Source organism: Dermochelys coriacea, chromosome 5 (genome assembly GCF_009764565.3).
Source record: "Dermochelys coriacea isolate rDerCor1 chromosome 5, rDerCor1.pri.v4, whole genome shotgun sequence".
NCBI classification, from domain to species: domain Eukaryota; kingdom Metazoa; phylum Chordata; order Testudines; family Dermochelyidae; genus Dermochelys; species Dermochelys coriacea.
Window position 1 is genome coordinate 57,323,116 of NC_050072.1, and position 16,613 is coordinate 57,339,728.

General features: G+C 41.0%; 1 protein-coding gene across 2 annotated transcripts in view; it reads right to left on the bottom strand.

Moving 5' to 3' along the window:
• Nucleotides 1–275: 275 nt before the first annotated feature.
• TMEM161B (transmembrane protein 161B) overlaps nucleotides 276–16,613 on the bottom strand; it is a 125,032-nt gene continuing 108,694 nt past the window's right edge. The window contains exons 12-13 of one of the 2 annotated variants that reach the window (XR_006281237.1): nucleotides 14,817–14,913; nucleotides 276–2,268 (exon numbers count right to left, since the gene is read on the bottom strand). The gene's annotated coding sequence lies outside the window, so the exon portion shown is untranslated. Of the gene's footprint in view, nucleotides 2,269–13,402; nucleotides 13,754–14,816; nucleotides 14,914–16,613 lie in introns of those variants that run through there. The other variant, XR_006281236.1, reaches the window with a different exon arrangement.

A 16,613-nucleotide genomic window follows, 5' to 3' on the forward strand; every position in this document is an offset into this window, starting at 1 on the left:
TTTCCTTACTGTACAGAGTGTATTACATGACTAACATTTAGGGTGCTAGAAGGGAAACAGCCAGTTTCCACAGTGAAAATTTTACAGTGTTGGATAACGAAATAGCCTTTGGTTTCTGGGAAGGACTGCTTGACTCAAAGTACTTATGTTCCACGCTAGCAAAAAAGTTTGGGGTTTAGATCTGGGTTTTAGTGGGACTTAAATGTATGTTTAAGTATTCTAGACTGTGTACTAGCTGAGATATATATCAAATGGATACTTTATAAGGGTAAAAATATTTTAAATATCTTGCATAGTTCAAAAATATATCCAAAATTTATATTTACAGCAATCTACTTGGAAAAAGCTGACATGAAGGTGTTTTTTTTGTTTGTTTGTTTTTACAGCAGAGATTTCACTCATGTTTTAACTTAATTTCAAATTAACTTTAAGTCTAACAAGTGGCATATTAAGGCTTTTTAAAAACATGTTAATGATCCTAATATCTGTAAACATAATACAATAAAAAGGATCTATTCTACTCTACAGAGGAGTTTCTTACATAACTGGATTAAAATAGCCTGAAAAGTCTATGCACAGGGGCTGAATAATTTAACAGATATAACTCTGATACCCAGTCAAAAGTTGTGCTTTGTTGGGTGATATGAAACATCAATACCAAATCATGTTTGTCTTGTTTTCCATAATTCTTTGTTTATGAATCTTGAAAATTGTGTAGCCCATAATTAGTTCAGTATTTGCTGTTCTATTGTAAAAAAGCTCACTATTAAATATCACCTCATTGATATAAATGCTACAAGAAAGCTACAAGATTTCCTCCCATCCCAGAATTTTGAGGCATCAATTCATTACATTTCAAAAGAAAAACAGATGTAAAAGAAATTATGGCTAATATAAACTTCCACATAAAGCTGATCTGCTCCCCAAATCTCCTCCCCACACTGTCCAACTATATAGTAAACGCTATAATTATAATAAATTTCAAACTTTTTCATATTAAATCACAGTTCCAAACTGTGCAGCATAATAGACAGATGAGGGGCACATTTAGAACGCTGCCAACAAAATGTTTAGTTTTATGATTGAAAATAATATTCCCAGAATAATTTGGAAAGTTTTTGAAGCACACAATAATTAGGTTGGCATAATAAACATTTTAACTGTGACTGTTGCAAAAAATTCTGTACTTTTATGACCATCTTTTTAAAAAAATTACAAACTGCACAGCACAGGGTATACAGGATTATAAATAGGACTGCAAACTTAGTATTCAGTATTGAAAATTGTTAGCATTGTTGTTGAAATTGCTATTCACAGATGAATTTTGCAATCAATGCAATATTCAGAATAATTAGTGCTAAAGATGGTAAACACAAATCTCCATTTAAATAAAAATTGTCAAATATGCAGATATTTTGCAACAGTTACAAAGCACAAAATATTCAGTGTATTTGAATTTTACAGGTTCACTGGTTTTGTTTTTGCAAAAGTTGTAATTGTTAATACAAAACAAATTAGAGTCTAGATATTTTCGTTAGTTCTTCCGTACCGCTCAGAACACCTAGACTTTGTGGGTCGCTGTCAATCATTGTTTCTCTCAAGTAAGTTTAACAAGCTAGTGTAGGAAAAGCTCTATTCACATCCAGCACTTCTAACAGGTATGGCAACTCCATCTCACATAGATGAAACACTTCATGGAAAGCTTCTTTGTAGGAACCCAGACACTGTGTGAACTAAAAGAGAGTTGTACTGGCTTCTCCATGCCATTGGAAAAACATTTTGTTCCAGGAAACAAAGCTCGTGGAAGTTCATGGGAAAGGTCTGCCATGTCAGAATCATGTGCTTTTGGTAATGGCTTGAAAGTATTCAGTCAAGGAATACATGGCTGGTTGAGTTGAGTGCATTAATACCATTCATTATTTTGTAATTTTCTGTTGAGAACAGATGGTTCATTTCACAAATTATGCAATCAAGGACCATCTAAGATGTGGGCTATGATAGTATCCTTGTGGCTGTCACTTTCCTCCTGTTGTCTCCATAACTACCGAGATTCTTTTCACCCCTTCTTGCACACAGATCATTTAATTTGAGCGACATTTTTAGGAGTCATTTGACTACAATAAAGAGCAGTTTGTTTTCACTTCAGCCAAAATTCTGATAAATTCATTCTCAGGTTACTAGTGAGAAACACATCCTTTGACAATAATAATGGCTCTTCTCCCATAATATCTCAGCACTCCATTGTAGGAACTAGAAGATTATTTTCACCTAAAATAGAGCAGGAAATGAGTATACTGCCAGTCAGCCCATTGTTATTGCATCTGATTGCACAAGCTAACTGGAGTCAGGCCCTAGCCATAGCTGGATGGGAGCCCTCCGTGGACAACCCAGAAAGCTGCAGGAAATAGTTTAGAGATTCAGTAGGTGGCACTCGAACAGTACTGAATTAATTCCCCCATATGATGTAGCAGATATTGTGTTGCAATTGAGACATCAAGTGAGGTCATTATACTTGGGATTATTAAAAATTCCATGGCTTTTCATGAGGTAAGGGCAAATTCAAGCGAGAGTAATTACATTCATCTAGTAACAATTCCCTTTGCATATGATTGTTCTTCTGCAACAAACCATTGCATAGTGTGGCCATCTATTGTTACAAAATTGTTGTGTCCCAACCCCACAGTGGTTGTATTTCAGTGGTGATTCCTTCCCTTCATCCTGTATAGTTTGTGAAGTGTTCTGGGTGAAGAGAACTATACAAATGTAATAAATACAAAAGCCTCACAAAAATACTGAGGGCCAGACCTTAGGCCCCTTTTCCAGCTGCTTTGAACTGCTCAGGTACCACAAAAGCAACTCGAAATGCTGCAGATGGCAATTTCCATAGCATAGTTGAATTCCTTTGGTGGTAAAAGCTGATGTGCCCAGCTCCATGTCACCCATTCCCAGCCCACCCATGTAAAGGGAGTATGCTAGGGGTATGCTGAGGCAGTAGGAACCTGGATAGTGCTCCTAGCACTCTGGTAATCCCTAGTCAGTCCAGGCTCCTCTAAATTGACCACCCTCCTGTCCCACCAGGTGCCCCTGTCTTGAGGAAGCAGAAAGATGGCTTAGGCCTGTTCTAAACATAGCTTGGCTGGGTCCAAGAATCAGATTCAGGATATTTGTCTAGATCTGTAAATGCAAACCCTGTGTTTCATTGGGGTTTTTTAATTAATTAGCAGTATTCTGACAGTGTTTCCAGTGGAAAGGCATGTGGGGGAGCCTCTCTCTAGCACGCCAGCGAATACAATACAAACAGGCTACTTAACTATTAAACTTGGGACATTTTGGTGGAATGCCACTTGAAATAGACAGACACCAACATCAAAATACAATAAAAGCCTTGTTATCTGGCATGTTGGGGAAATGGCCGATGCCGGATAGTCAAAAATTCTGGTTAAATAAGAGTTACGCTTACCAATGGAATACCAATTTTCAAAGAATTAGAATACAATAAAATGAATAAAGTATAAAATAGTATGCAGGTACTCACCAATCCAGTAGTAGTACTGCACTGCAGAGTGGTTGGTTTCTTGAAGCACTTAGGTATATACAGGTAAAGTTTTCTAGACAGTAGGTTATCTTATGACACTACATATCACTCTGGGCACTGCATGGCATACACCCAGATTACTAAATATACACTTAACACCAAAACTATCCTGAACATAATTTAATCTTTCTTTGATGATTCGGAAGGTACTTCAGGATCTTGTAGTGCCTCAGCGTCATCATCATCAACATCAATCATCACTGTAAATGTAGAAGGTGTAAGAGATTGGGCTGGATCTGTAATGACCCAGAAGTGTGTGCAACAAGAGTGATGTCATGGTGGGAGTCTGCTATAGACCACCGGACCAGGGGGATGAGGTGGATGAGGCTTTCTTCCGGCAACTCACGGAAGCTACTAGATCGCATGCCCTGATTCTCATGGGTGACTTTAATTTTCCTGATATCTGCTGGGAGAGCAATACAGCGGTGCATAGACAATCCAGGAAGTTTTTGGAAAGCGTAGGGGACAATTTCCTGGTGCAAGTGCTAGGGGAGCCAACTAGGGGGAGCGCTTTTCTTGACCTGCTGCTCACAAACCGGGTAGAATTAGTGGGGGAAGCAAAAGTGGATGGGAATCTGGGAGGCAGTGACCATGAGTTGGTTGAGTTCAGGATCCTGACGCAGGGAAGAAAGGTAAGCAGCAGGATACGGACCCTGGACTTCAGGAAAGCAGACTTTGACTCCCTCAGGGAACAGATGGCCAGGATCCCCTGGGGGACTAACATGAAAGGGAAGGGAGTCCAGGAGTGCTGGCTGTATTTCAAGGAATCCCTGTTGAGGTTACAGGGACAAACCATCCCGATGAGTCGAAAGAATAGTAAATATGGCAGGCGACCAGCTTGGCTTAATGGTGAAATCCTAGCGGATCTTAAACATAAAAAAGAAGCTTACAAGAAGTGGAAGGTTGGACATATGACCAGGGAAGAGTATAAAAATATTGCTCGGGCATGTAGGAAAGATATCAGGAGGGCCAAATCGCACCTGGAGCTGCAGCTAGCAAGAGATGTCAAGAGTAACAAGAAGGGTTTCTTCAGGTATGTTGGCAACAAGAAGAAAGCCAAGGAAAGTGTGGGCCCCTTACTGAATGAGGGAGGCAAGCTAGTGACAGAGGATGTGGAAAAAGCTAATGTACTCAATGCTTTTTTTGCTTCTGTTTTCACTAACAAGGTCAGCTCCCAGACTGCTGTGCTGGGCAACACAAAATGGGGAAGAGATGGCCAGCCCTCTGTAGAGATAGAGGTGGTTAGGGACTATTTAGAAAAGCTGGACGTGCACAAGTCCATGGGGCCGGACGAATTGCATCCGAGAGTGCTGAAGGAATTGGCGGCTGTGATTGCAGAGCCCTTGGCCATTATCTTTGAAAACTCGTGGCGAACGGGGGAAGTCCCGGATGACTGGAAAAAGGCTAATGTAGTGCCCATCTTTAAAAAAGGGAAGAAGGAGGATCCTGGGAACTACAGACCGGTCAGCCTCACCTCAGTCCCTGGAAAAATCATGGAGCAGGTCCTCAAAGAATCAATCCTGAAGCACTTAGAGGAGAGGAAAGTGATCAGGAACAGTCAGCATGGATTCACCAAGGGAAGGTCATGCCTGACTAATCTAATCGCCTTTTATGATGAGATTACTGGTTCTGTGGATGAAGGGAAAGCAGTGGATGTATTGTTTCTTGACTTTAGCAAAGCTTTTGACACGGTCTCCCACAGCATTCTTGTCAGCAAGTTAAGGAAGTATGGGCTGGATGAATGCACTATAAGGTGGGTAGAAAGCTGGCTAGATTGTCGGGCTCAACGGGTAGTGATCAATGGCTCCATGTCTAGTTGGCAGCCGGTGTCAAGTGGAGTGCCCCAGGGGTCGGTCCTGGGGCCCGTTTTGTTCAATATCTTCATAAATGATCTGGAGGATGGTGTGGATTGCACTCTCAGCAAATTTGCGGATGATACTAAACTGGGAGGAGTGGTAGATACGCTGGAGGGGAGGGATAGGATACAGAAGGACCTAGACAAATTGGAGGATTGGGCCAAAAGAAATCTAATGAGGTTCAATAAGGATAAGTGCAGGGTCCTGCACTTAGGATGGAAGAATCCAATGCACCGCTACAGACTAGGGACCGAATGGCTCGGCAGCAGTTCTGCGGAAAAGGACCTAGGGGTGACAGTGGACGAGAAGCTGGATATGAGTCAGCCGTGTGCCCTTGTTGCCAAGAAGGCCAATGGCATTTTGGGATGTATAAGTAGGGGCATAGCGAGCAGATCGAGGGACGTGATCGTTCCCCTCTATTCGACACTGGTGAGGCCTCATCTGGAGTACTGTGTCCAGTTTTGGGCCCCACACTACAGGAAGGATGTGGATAAATTGGAAAGAGTACAACGAAGGGCAACGAAAATGATTAGGGGTCTAGAGCACATGACTTATGAGGAGAGGCTGAGGGAGCTGGGATTGTTTAGTCTGCAGAAGAGAAGAATGAGGGGGGATTTGATAGCTGCTTTCAACTACCTGAAAGGGGGTTTCAAAGAGGATGGCTCTAGACTGTTCTCAATGGTAGCAGATGACAGAACGAGGAGTAATGGTCTCAAGTTGCAATGGGGGAGGTTTAGATTGGATATTAGGAAAAACTTTTTCACTAAGAGGGTGGTGAAACACTGGAATGCGTTACCTAGGGAGGTGGTAGAATCTCCTTCCTTAGAGGTTTTTAAGGTCAGGCTTGACAAAGCCCTGGCTGGGATGATTTAACTGGGACTTGGTCCTGCTTTGAGCAGGGGGTTGGACTAGATGACCTTCTGGGGTCCCTTCCAACCCTGATATTCTATGATTCTATGATTCTATGACCCTATGACACACCCTGGAAGCTGCTTTTTTGAATAAATCCCTGATATCAGCTTGCTTACTTGTCTTCTGCATGAAAGTAGAGTGCAGAATGTGCAATTGCATAACCTCCTGGGCAGTATATAGTCCCAGTTACTAGATTGTATTGGGAGATATCAGAAATGCCGGTAAATAGAGCTTTCCTGTTGATAAAGTGCCGGAAGACACAGCTTTTAGTGTATATAAATGTTGAAATGAATATAAATATACAGCTTTTGGCACTGTAACATCAAGGAATGAAGGTAGTCAGTCAGAACGAGTAAACAAAGACAGCACACTTAGCTGCTGGTGGCTATTAAAGAATGTTTACCACTCGCATCAGAAGCTGCCTCAAAGACTTGGCCAACACAATCTTGTGTTTGTTGTGCAGGCCAAAACACTTATAAGCGTCTTATTACTACTTGTCTGAGGCTCCCTTCATCCACTTGTGAAAAGCAAAGAGCTTTTATAAATTCCCCCATTAGAGGAGCACCAAAGTCTGTGCAAGATCTTTTCTTTCTAATATTGTTTTATCTACAGTAAAAGAAAACTCCACTTTCCTTTAATGATCTGATCTTGAAGCATCTCTGAAATTGTCTGAAGTATTTCGTTTGGCATAGTGTTACTCGGTGGCAATTTCAGAAGTGGTAGTGCTACTTTGCATTATATCACCTTATATTTTTCCATAGAGATGTAATAGTGGAGCACTCCAGGGACTCCTGGGGACCCTTTGTTAAATTTTCACAGGCAAATTGAAGGGAAGGTTAGGCTAAGTTCCCTACTTCCAACGGAATTCAGCTCAACTCTTGACTCTGCTAAATAATCCTTGCTAGAGATTAGTTTTATTCCTGGGGTTATAAAAATACTTCAGAACAAAATATTTTCCTAGGTCATGCACAAAACTGCAAAAATGGCAAGTATTTTCTAAAAGATCTCCGGTCCCTTTCCCCCTAGCCATCCAAGTTCTCCTCATGGAATACCTCACACATTCACTATGGTTTTCAGGAACAAAATAGAAACATTTCCAGCAAATGCACTTAATATAACCTGGTTTGCCATCTGGTTGTGCTGCTGCTGCTCCTCCCTTACATTATGGGTATGATGAAGCATTTTTGTTTACAAGGGAAAACAAAAGAATACATTCCTCTGTCCCTCACTCCTCCACACAACAAGCACGTTCACCCTTACCACAGCCTAAGTGGGAGAGGGAATTTGTGAGGGACCCACTAATCCAAATATTGGCAGCATATCATTGCCCTCCAGTTCTGAGTGGCACACTGTACATTAGTTACTTGATGTACAGCTCCTTAGGCGCCAAGTGCTTACAAAGACCAATTCAATTAGTACCCATGAAAGGTGCTAGGACTGACAGCTCTGGTTACTCAAACTGTTTATCCCAGAATGGGTACACCACAGGCAGTGCAACATCCCTCCCACAGCCTACCACTATGCCTGATTTTCTGACCTGGCAGGAGTACCTCCAGAGATGAGGAGGTAGTTTTAGACTCCATAGGCCAAATCCAATTGCTACTGAAGTCACAGAGCATTTCCATGTACTTCAAATTAAGTTGGATCATGCCCCATGTCCATTCAAAGTTCTTAGCTTTTGTGCTGAGACTTACATCAGTGCTAATTATTGCCAGATGTGGTATTTACTGTGATATGGACACCCATCTCCTAGGAAATGAACTGAGTTCAATTAATGGCTACTGAACAGACATCAACTGGTGATAGCTAGGCTATCCTGAGTTGGATTTGCACGGCAATCTAGAGGCAAAAGGTGCTGTATTACCAGTTCTCCAGGCCAGCCAGTCACCTCACCATTCTGAGATAATCTGGAAACAATCTGTTGTAGCCTAAATCATAATTGAAGGTGAGGGAAAAGGTATCTTTTTATGCCTACCTCTGCTTCATGAAGTAGTTGCAGCATTCAGAGTTCCTGAGCTGATTCACTCACTCACATTCCTGACACGGCTCTTAAAAAAAACTTGCCACTTATTGCCTGACAGCAAATATGCCAACAGTCAACTGATAAATAAGAGTTTCTGTGAAGAGTGACAAGACACTAACCCTGTTGCAGATTGTCTGCCTGGCAGACAACAGTGAAGCATGTTTCCAGCCTGAGGAATTGGAAGATTTATTTACTTTTTGAAAATCATTGTCGTCTGGTTACCTCAATTCTGAACTAGAACAGAAATGTGAAGGCTTTTTTCTAGTTAAGATTTTTATTGACAATTATTTTTAAAAGAACATAAGTATGTACATGGTACAATGTACTTGGAAGTATAAAATTAAAAAACAACCTAAGTTTTCTCTCCCAACAATTTTCCAAATTTCCATTTGGTTAAATAGTACAACAATGGGGATAACTAGATCCTAATTATTTCACTGTCCCCCCAAAACCTTGATCAGTTTGATGAGCAGATATGTTTAAGTTCTTTATACCTGAATAAGACCATAATTCAGCCAGGTAGTTAAGCATATGCTTAATTGTAAACATATGAGTAATGTCACTGACTTCAGTGGTTTCAGTGGGACTCTCATGCATGTAAGTACCTTCCTGAATAAAAGCCTGTATTTCTAGAAAGAAAAACTAGATGAACAGAAAGTTGATAATGGGAGATACAATAATTTTAAAACTAAGACTTGTCTAGTGGCTAGAACAGAAGAGTAGGGGTTATACCACCTGAAGATCTGACTCTAAGACTTAGAACTTTTCATATCAATTCTTGGCTATGTAGCTGGTAAACTTTGCCATCTTAAAAAACCATTTCGTAGGAAGAGATGTTTCAAAAGTGTCCTCAATTTTTGGGGTGGCTAATTTTAGACATTCAGAGACATTCAGATTTTTCACTTGTAAATCTCACTGAGGTTAGTAGCAGTTGTGAGTGCTTAACACCTTTAAAAATCAGGTTGTGGGTGTCTAAAGTTAGGCATTCAAATTAGAGACTTGAAAAGTTGGGTTTTTTTAAACAGCTTTCTGTACCTCAGTTTATATTTATTTGTAGATGAATAAACATTTCTTTTCAGAGATCCATCAACTGAGGGCTATTACTGAGGTAGGCATCTCCGAGTCTATTGCAGTAACTTGTTGATTAGAATCTTTAGAATTTAAATTTCTTCCCACAGCATGTGGAGCAGATACCGGTCCCAAAAACTGGATTTGCTTTTTCCTCCAACATGAGTAATAGGACAGACTCAGTTTGGGAAAGAAACTAGGGCCCAGCTCAATGGGAGCTAGGTGCCTTAATATCTTTGAGGATCTGGGCCTTAGTTCTTATCTCAATCATCTTTCTTCTCCCTCCCACCTCTTTTTCCCCCTCTTAAAATACTGTTCTTTATATTTGCTCATTATTTTTTGCATACTCCATTTCCAAATTAACCTAGAAAACAATGGTAATTAGCTGTATAACCAAGCCACGGTATTTCATCTGTTGATTCCATTGTTAAATATCTATTAGTTTGGCTCTTCAGATGAGTTATAATAGACTGTAGTTCTGAAAATAGGCATAAGCTTTTTCAGTGGGTGAGGAATAGAGGGGGACTACTTTTGACTGATGCCACTTAGTAGTCTGATGCCCCGTCTCCATGACGTAACGTGAGTAGAGTTACTGAACACTGGTAAACAGCAGCTGCATTCATGGCTGTCCTAAGGTGTTGGCAGATGTATATGAAAAGTGAGATCTCTGACATGCTTGTGGATTTCAAGAGTCAATCCTGATTTACATTGATGTAAAGTGAAAGGAGGATCAGACCCATTATCTTCCATAGATAAGGGAAAATATTTTGTTTCATTTCCCAGTCTAATAATAAAAATTCACTGCCATGATTAATATAAAAAGAAGTTGTTACAACAATGTGTGCAAAAACAATTTCTGCACCTTTTGCTATAACATGTTAACTTATTGCTTTTGTTCCTCTCCATATCTTGGATCCTACCGGATTGTGACATCAGTAGGCCCAATAAATATGAAGGTTATTTCCTCACTTCCTTTCCTCTTTGGTCTAATTCTTTGATGTCATTGATATCTCCTTTTGCTGCTGTTTGTCCATAGCAGTTGCTCCTGCTTTTGCAGGAGGTGGTGATTCTGTTCAGTTACTCTGGGTGGGGCTGGCAGGCTAATGGAAAAGAACAAAAATATGAATTGACAATCTTGTGTCCAGGGCCAAAATTAGGAGTGAGGTAGCTGCTCTGTAACATACAAACCTTAACCCAGAGTTCACAGTCTTTTAAAATCAGGTGGGTGGTGGCTGCATGCATGCACTCACACAGGCACAGGGAGCGAGGATCATTAAATAATCTCAACTCCAAAACTGATAGCTTGATTTTCATACAAGACAACATATGGATCATCTGGGCATCACCACTACCACATACATTAGTACTAAGAAACAAAATATTTGTCACTCTAGTCCGATCTATAAAGGCCACTGTCACTTTCCCCCAAAAGACTTCTAGAATGAGCAAAAAGTTTAAAGAGCAGAAAACTGGGGGTAAGTTACAAAAAAATATATTGGTTTCTCCCCTCAGATACTAGGAGGGAGGGAAGAGAGCTACAATAAAAGGTGAGTAACTTTCCTTGTTGTGCTTCTTCTTTTCCCCATCTGATCTATAGGAAAAGTCAAGGGAAAACAGCAGATATCATGAGCAATACCTAAAGGAGGAAATATCTGATTGTATCACTTGGGGAACCTTGCAACTGAAGGACACATTTGCCAAATGAGAGGCAGGCCTCAGGGGCATCACTAGATGAAACGGGTCTTAACAATAATGAAGATGACCAATCCTGAAAGACTAGCATTTCTGATGAAAGAAACCAGGAAATTGTGGGAAAGGCAAAGGACACCTATTGTGATGTGGGATAAATTGGACAACCAGGACAGGGAGAAAGACTGTTGATAGGAGAAAAAGGGTTTCCTCTAAGGAAGAGAGAATGCCATCAGGCCAAAAGGAAAGGCTGTAGGGGTTCATGGTGTAGATGGATGTAGAGACTCAAATGAAGATGAAAAATTGCTCTGACCCAGTGAAGGGAGGGAGCCGAACCAGAGATGTCTGATAGAGCCTGAAGCCTGTCCAGAGAGACAAGGGCTTTTGCCAATCTGGTGTCCAGTATTATCCCCAGGTGTGAAAGGATCTGAAAAGGGAAATAGATGGGAACTGTCCTGATTGCAAAGGAAACTGGGATGCTTGATACTGTAGTATCTTGTTCTGTAACCATTTCAGCACATCTGGATGAGGATGTAGGTGCTTTAAGTAGGTCTACACTTGTGGCAGTGTGTAGAATACAGACCCTGCATACCCAGCTAGCACGGGTATAAATAGCAGTGTGGACAATGAGGCATGGTTTAGGTGAATAGAGCACTTTACATGCCTGAACCCTACACAGTTCTCTATCCTGCTATTTTCAGTTGCGTAGTGTCCTGCTGCCTCAGCCTTTCCTCACTTCAGTGAAAGGCTCTGGCAACAGGAAAAAGCTCTGACAGAGGGGAGGCATTGGGGAAAGATTTCTGCAATGGGGAGCTGCTGGAGCCTTTCCCCACTGCCTCCCCCAACTGGAGCCTCTCGCTGCTGCTTGTAGCTACACATCTCAGTGACAAGAGAGGATAGAGCCTGCTCTTACTATGCCCTGTAGCTATGAATGTAGTACCTGTACCCTACATGCCACCATTTAAGTGTAAACGAAGAAGTGTTAGGGACAGATGTATTACCCTCCTCACACTGATGAAGGTTGGTCACCAGAACCATTCGGACCTTCCTGAAGACAGGAAGGTCAGGCAAATGACCGAAGGGAGCTATGACAATCTAGTAGTGCTGTTTGGAAAACATGCCAACAGCCAAGTGGATGGGGATGTCCAGCAGCTCAGCTGAGGAAAGAAAGTTGCCTCATAAAACAGACAGGAGAATAAGTCCGAGGGATTCCATTTGAAAGCTGCATTTGCAGAGTTCAGGAAACAGAGTTTTAGGATAGGCAAGTGTGGTATTGGGGACTGTGCCCTTAAGGGCTGAGCTTCCCAAAACAAGAGAATGGGCAGAGCCTTCTGAAGCTCGTTATGCACAATTAATTGTAACCAGACAGAATAAAGCGGATCTCTTGCAAGCTCTGTCAGTAATCACTGAACACTATGCTGTGCCAAAACTCTCCCTGCTTCAGTATCTTCCTTTCCAAGGGTCTATCATGTTTTCCCGTTCTCCACTCTAACCTTCCTGGGTTACTTGTCAGGCTCAGCACACTCAGATGTGATAAGACCCTCCTTCAGGAACAACAGTACTCCCCTCCAGGAGCTAACTTTCCCCTAACCCCTTGAAATGAGCTGGGTTTGTTTTATGCAGATCCCATGCCCCTCCCTCTCCCAGCAGACTTAGAGAATCGTGGTTAATTAGAGCCAGTTGCCTGCCTACAGTTTGTTGAGGCTTTTTGTTTGGTTAGTTGGTTTTTTTGGGGGGCAGGAGGAGGGGAGGAAGGAGTTCCCCCAACCCATGTGACAATTAACTGTCACAGGACTTATAACTGCCATTTGTGCCTTTTAAAATCTCCCCCCAGTCAGGGGTGAAAGTGAGCCGGTACAGCGTACCAATAAGAAGCCTTTACGCTGGCCCGTACGCAGCCCATGTCCCTGCCCCTTTTGCCTCCCGTTGGCGGCCCTGCCGGTAGGATCCGTACCACCAGGGCTCCCGACAGGGGAGCAGGGAGGGGGCAGCAACATTAAAGCATTGCCGCAGCAGCACTTTGAGAGTCCTTAAAGTGCTGCCATGGCAAAGGACCTTCCTTAAAGTGCTGCAGTAGCCGGAGCCCTGGGCCCTTTTAAATCAGCGCCGGAGCCCTGGGTGGCAGGGGCCAGGCAGTGTGGATAGGCTGGCTGGGGGAGGATGATCCTCACAGCCCCGCCCCTTCTGCCCGAAGCCCCACTCCTTCCAGGGGCTAGAGCCAGCCCCCCATCAGTAAGAATTTATTATTACTTTCACCCCTACCCCAAGTTAGTCATTAAATGGCTCAATTTTCAGAAGTACTTATGACTGGCCATTCCTTTTCACTTCAATGGAAGCTGGAGATTCTCAGCATGTCTGAAAATCAGGCCATCAATGCTTTATTTCCAGTATTTCAAAACTGTATAAAAAGTAGAGTATATGAAGTATGTGATAATATATTCACTTATTAAGGCATTCCTGATGAGTGCTCTGAAGAGATGACTGCATTAGTCTCATAATTATGTGAAGAACTGGGTGAATACTGATGCAAAATTTATGCGAATATTGGTTCAACATTTAATGAACTTTCTTCAGCCATTTTCATGCCCTTTGGGGGAGATCCTGGCCCCACTGAAATAAATGGAGACAGGATTTCATTCCTTGTTGCTTTCCTTGAATACCCATGCAAAGTGAATTTTAAGTACTCCCGCACAAATATTCACACAAAGTGAATTTTAATTCCACTTACCACGAAGCTTTATGCCAGAAATTTGATTATAGTTACATACATTAACTCAGACTGTCATGTGATTTCAAAAAGCAGAGTAAAAGATTCTAATGACAAGCTGTTAAATAATTTTGAACAAATAAATCTAAGAAAATTGCAATTTGTTTGCAGAAAATAGAAAATTTAGAATAAAATATTTGTTAGGAATATTTGCTCTTCTACTCATCAGTAATATATACATGAGCTGTAGTGTTTATGATATACTGTAGATAGGACATAGCTAACACTTCCTTCTGGTTTTGTGGGGAAGCTCTATTTATTTTATAAAAGAAAATGTCACAATTTCGGTATCACCTTTTAATCAGTTCCTCCACATTTGGCTTGGCTTCCACTCCTTTTCCAGGATGGGCAGCCATTTGCTGACACCACCAAGTGGACTGAAGCATTTTGAGAACTATTTTCATGTCACTTATAGAAAGGCAACAGGGATTGATAGCCAGGAAAAGAGTTATGCATCAAATAACTTATGCCAAAATAACATAAGGAGAAGCAAGTGACGGAAGAAGGTGGTGAGTGTTTCTAAAGAACATCTAAAATAGAGGATCAGTTTAAATTCACCAATGTATGCAATGCAGTGGTGATTTTATATAAAATATGCAAGGGCAAATGAATTCGTGCCTATGTGATTTAGCTGCTGCAAAGACTACGGATACTAAGGGGAGATAGACACTTTCAGATGTCCTGACTCATTTTAAAGACAAACTTTCTCAACACTAGCCAACAAAATGTCTCAAAAAGCCTTTAAAAACATGATAATTTGCTTTTGGAATATCAAAAGCTTTCTCCCACTCTGAAGGAAGTGATGAATTGTTTTTAACATGGCTAAAGTCAACCTAATTTTGTTGTTGGGTTTATAATGATAGAGTTGGTATTTCCCCTCCCCCTCACCCCAGGTCAGAACGATACCTGTGTGTCATGTAGGCACCCTGCGTAGATGATGGTCTTGGCAAAGGAATCTTATGGGCAGGAACATTCACAGCCAGTGATTGTAGAGAAGACAAACCTGGGAAGATTATGAGAGCATTTATAGGCAGTGCATATGACTGTACTAAAAGCTCTGCTGAACTGCTACAGTGCTTCTTAAGTCAGTAACAAATTGAAGCACTTTATAAAATTTGTAGCTTTTCAATAATTTTGAATCACTCTAAAGTGCTCATGCTCCAACCCATATACTCTTTCTTAACCACTGCAAATATAGAAAAGGCACATCATCAAAACGACAGTAATCAGCTCGTTCACTCTCAGGTGTGAAGTCGTTCTGTATTCCCCCCACACACCTTGTTTTTGTTGTTTGCCATGTGCAAAAAATGGTCATAGGGACACAAAGGAAAAATCTATTTTCTGCATCCCAATGTAACCAAAATTCTATGGTGTTTTTAGATAAAACTATTTTATGCCAGGCTGGATAAGTGATCATCTGATGGCCTTTTAAACAGCCATCCCATGAACAAGAAAAGAAACAGGAATGGGGTTAAGTGAATCTGCAGGTATGTTCCCCTTAATAGTACAAGTGTTTTGTGTTGGTAGTGAGGGCAAGAGAAAAGGTATACACAGAACTGTAAAATGATGTGTGTACTAAGACATACTAGTATATATTAAATCAATCATTTTTTTTCATTATGCACACCACACAGTAGAGAGCAGTATTTAATTGTCTAGTACAGATGTTCATAACTGAAGTCCATATACATTTCTGCAGGTATCCACCTTCTTTTGCATGCACAATTAGTCTGCACATATATGCAATTCTGTCCTTTGTAAATGTTTGTTTTAAACGATTTGCATGTGTTAATGTGACAACTGTGCATTACACAAAAAAGTTGGTGGACCTTAGGCCTCAGTTTATGAATATCTAATTTTAATACAACCACCTTCCTTACACTGAAAATATATTCCTTTTCAAATTCATCAAAAACACCAGGATATAGGTGGTACAGTAGGTTAACGCTAGCACATTAACTTTGATGCTCAAGTTCAAATTCAGATTTCTGTCACCAGTTGTAACAATCTATTCTCTGTAGGCCTGATCCCAAAACCCATCAGTCTCTCATTGGCACACATTACAAAACCACAGCACAGTTTGGCATACAAGTTTGTCTTTGCCCAGTGGCTCTGAAATAGAGATGTTACCGAGCTGCCTTGCCAGAATTGCAGAAGAAACTTCTGACATAGTTAAAGTAATCAGATAAACTAGGTCAGTAAAAAATGAGCAAGGTGATCCAGTTGCAAACTAAATGGGCAAAACAGCAATAAGTAAGATAGCTTGGAGGGCATATGCTCAAGAGTTCAAATCTCTGGAGAACAGCTTCTTGCAGTTCTAATCAATTTTTAAATGTGCTTACTTTCATTTTTTTTGTAACAGAGTTCAAACTAAGTATTTCACACTAATTTTGTAACTATTTATTTGCATCAAAAGGTATGATAAACCTGTCACTAAATTGCCAACACTTCAATTAAGATTTCTCTTCCTTTATTAAAACTAATCAGAATCCTTTCCTTTTGATTCAAATGGGTCTATGCAATCATGCATTGATGGGCATGCCTGAACTGCCTGTTTACATTACCGGGGTTCTGTGCACACGACAGTAAGAGGAAAAATCTCAAGTGCTAGAGAGATAGATGGAGTGAAAACTGGTTTCAGATGGGTGTTCACATTTCTATAAATACAAGTTAAAATGAAAAAGAGGAGGACGCAGGACCAGA